The sequence below is a fragment of the Apium graveolens genome, unplaced genomic scaffold (assembly GCF_009905375.1).
Source record: "Apium graveolens cultivar Ventura unplaced genomic scaffold, ASM990537v1 ctg1915, whole genome shotgun sequence".
Taxonomy (NCBI): Eukaryota; Viridiplantae; Streptophyta; class Magnoliopsida; order Apiales; family Apiaceae; genus Apium; species Apium graveolens.
Genome location: NW_027417445.1, coordinates 9,618 through 13,390, shown reverse-complemented (window position 1 = coordinate 13,390; position 3,773 = coordinate 9,618). Strand labels below are relative to the sequence as shown.

The following is a 3,773-nucleotide window of genomic DNA, read 5'->3' as shown; positions in this document are numbered from 1 at the left end:
GTCACATAAGCATTTGTCGAATGACCCTTTTTCGATGGTGCAAGGAATAGTGATGCTTCCAGGATCTTTAAGCTTCAGAGGCAAATTCTGTTGCAGCATAACACCGCATTCCTCCGTTAAAGATACGGTCTCTAAGTCACCAAGCTTTACCTTCTGATAGAGAATACCTTTCATAAACTGCGCATAACTAGGCATTTATTCAAGAGTTTCAGCGAAAGGCATGTTGATATGAAGTTTCTCGAAAACTTCCAAGAACTTAGCAAATTGCTTATCCAACTTTTGCTTCTGCAGCCTCTTAGGAAAATGAGGTGGAGGATAGACCTGTTTCTCCCCTGTACTACCCTCAGGAGGAGTGTGTTCCACAATTTTCTTCCTTGTTTCCACTTCTGCTTCCTTCTACACTTCTTCTTCAGCCACATCTTCAGATTCTGGAACTTGAGCTTTTTATTGGCTTGCAACCTTCCCAGACCTCAATGTAATTGTCTTAGCCTGCTCTTTTGCTTCCTTCTTGCCTGGAACTTTTGTGTCACTAGGGAGTGTACCAAGTTGTCGATTCAGTAAGGCATTGAAAATCTACCCAATTTGATTCTCCAAGGTCTTAATAAAAACTGCTTAGCTCTTGCACATGAGCCTCAACTCCTCCAATTTAGATTTTTCATTAGATTGTTGTAGTTGAAGTTGTTGTCTTGGTGCATATTGCGGTTGCTAAAAGTCAGGAGGGTTGTATTGCTTTGATACATATTACTAATACGGCTGTTGCACCGCATTCTGAGTGTTGCTCCAGCTGAAGTTAGGATGATTGCGGTTGTTGGGATGATAGGTGGCTGGAACTGGTTGTTGTGACCTCTGAAAGTTGCTCACGAACTGAACTAATTCACTAGAAATAGCACACTGCTCCATCTCATGCGCACCAGCACAAAGCTCACAGACACTAGTGATCTGATTAACTCCATAATTAGCCAAAAGAATTCACCTTCATCGTCAAAGCCTTAAGCTGGGCAGCTATTGAAGTAGTTGTATCCACTTCCAGAATTCCTGCTACCTTGCCTTGAGGCATTCTCTGAGTTGGGTTCTAGTATTCATTAGCAGCCATTAGTTCAATCAACTCATAAGCTTCATCGTAGCTTTTAGCCCATAAGGCTCCTCCTGATGCTGGATCAAGCATGGGTATAGAAGTTGCACCCAACCCATTGTAAAAGCAGTTAATGATCATCCAGTCAGGCATCCCATGATGAGGACACTTTCTAAGCATCTCTTGTAGCGATCCCAAGCCTCACACAAAGATTCTCCCATTTGCTGTGTAAATTGAGTAACTGCATTTCTGATTGTAGTTGTTTTCTCCACAAGGAAAAATTTAGTTAGAAACTTCTGAGCAAGATCTTCCCACTTTGTGATAGAGCCTGGTGGTAGAGAATGCAACCAACACTTAGCTTTATCCCTCAGATAGAATGGGAAAAGCCTTAGCTTTATAGCATCTTCAGAAATATTATTGAATTTGAAAGTGTCATGGATCTCGATGAAATCTCTTATATGCATATTGGGATCTTTCGTCGGAGAACCCCCGAACTGGACTGAGTTCTGAACCATCTGAATCATGCTATCCTTGATTTCAAAAGTGTTAGCCGCAATGGCTGGCCTGATGATGCTAGACTGATATCATTGATCTTCGGCTGAGAGTAATCCATCAAAGCCTTTGGATTCGTAACTGGTTCTCCCATTTCGATAAGAGCTTCTTCTTCAACTTTCTCCTCGACAAAAACTTCTTCAACTACTTCCTCTGCTTTATCCAATGTTCTCCTTCGAGATCGAGAACACGTTAGCATAAATGCTCTCTAGAGTACCTGAAAAAGCAACAAGCAAACAAGTAAGTAAAATATCCGAGTCAGTGAACTTTAACGGCCACTGATGACAAGCACATAAACTAAAAATTAACACCGAGTCCCCAGCAGCGGCGCCAAAAACTTGTTAGGACGGAAACACGCGCTAATAATACACGCAAGTATACGCGTTCGCAAGTAATATAGAATTCTTTCTAGTTCGTTCCCATAGAGACTGGTTTAGTTTAATTTTAATGAATGGACTTATGCAACAATGATATGGTTATTATTCAATGCTAAAATGAATAACAAGTTGAGATTGTTTAACTAGGATATTAACTAACATGCAATTACCTAGGAGAATAAAAGGTTTTGATTTACTTATATAAGACAAACATGGGATTCTAACTTTATTAATACTTAATTCAATAGCCTTTGTTCTTAACCTTAGCATGCAATGGTGATGACAACTAAACAGATAACATGAAACTAGTAAATGCCAACTTTCGTTGTAGGAATACCCTACTACCAGACATCCACAAAAGAGATGGAAGCTGAATAGACCCCAAATATATTGAGACCCTATATGTCTATAGAATTTGACAACATAAAGATATAATGCGCAAGTTATCTATCATGATTACATAGGGAAAGTAAGATAATTAAAATTACCTACGAATCATGCATAATAAATACATGAATCTATGCTAGCCAGGCAAGTTCTAAACCCCCAAATTCACAGTCGCTTCAATAGAGATTAACACGCTATCTTATAAGTTCGCGATGCTCATAAGTTAAATAAGCACGACTAATACTAGAAATCATATAATCACCACATACTAAGATATCGAAACAAATTAACTAATGAAATCCATAAGTAAATGTAAAGTATAATGTAATGTAACATGTAATCAAGGATTTATAACTCAACATGAAAACAGAAACAGATAAACAATATTAAACTGTGAAGCACAGGAACCCTTCAGATGAAGACGGGATAAACACAAAGAACCAAATGATGTGATTGATTCATTAAGTCCTCTAATAGATCATGGGAAGAAGTTCATTGTTATGTTCAGAAAGCCATGAAGAATAAGACATCAAGGGGCTTTAGACATCAGTTGCATGTATTGATTTCAAGTGTTACAAATCAAGGGTTCAGTGAAAGAAGCAATGGATAAACATCAGTCTGTATCAACTCAGAAACACAAGTCATATTGAATTAGGATCCTCACAATGCTAGCCGTTTGTGAACCAGACCAGTGCACCAAACATCACCATTCAAGAAAGTATTTTTATTCAATTAACAGAAAAAAATGATTGATACAGTGAAGAATGGTTTGACACGGATCTAAAATACTCTAAGCCTTGACAGCTATCTCTACCTATCGCCATAGAGCTGTTGCCACAGAAGGTGTCACCACAGGGATATGCTCAAGGCAACCCTGTCGCCATAGAGCTATCGCCACAGAAGGTGTCACCACAGGGATATGCTCAAGGAAACCCTGTCACCATAGAGCTGTCGCCACAGAAGGTGTCACCACAGGGATATGCTTAAGGAAACTCTGTCGCCACAGAGCTATCGCCATAGAGAAGGTTCAAGTGATGCTGTCCCCACAGAGCTGTCGCCATAGAGGTGTTGTCCACTGATTTAATGTGCAGCAAATTTAATGAAATGAGTGGACAAGAATTGGCTACCTGTCCATTGAATTGAAAAGACTACAAAGCAGCAATTGAATGTAATTCATTTAGTTAGTTATCTTCTTCAGCAAACACAGAAAGTTTACGAGAGCTCCATTAAAGCTTCACATTTATATCTTTGTAAACATACTGTTACGCTGCTGAATTTATTGTAGCTAATCAATATATTGATTAGATTGTAGCAACCTCAAGGTTTATATTAATAAAACAATATATTCCTCGAATTATTTTGTGTTGTTTTTGATTCCGTACTTT

The 3,773-nt window shown here is 38.8% G+C and overlaps 1 non-coding gene across 1 annotated transcript; it reads left to right on the top strand.

Annotated features, from left to right (window-relative positions):
• The first annotated feature begins 1,223 nt into the window (after positions 1-1,223).
• On the top strand, positions 1,224-1,329 carry LOC141700194 (small nucleolar RNA R71). Its single transcript, XR_012566240.1, has one exon. It is a non-coding gene; the product is annotated as a small nucleolar RNA R71 (small nucleolar RNA).
• The last annotated feature ends 2,444 nt before the right edge of the window (positions 1,330-3,773 follow it).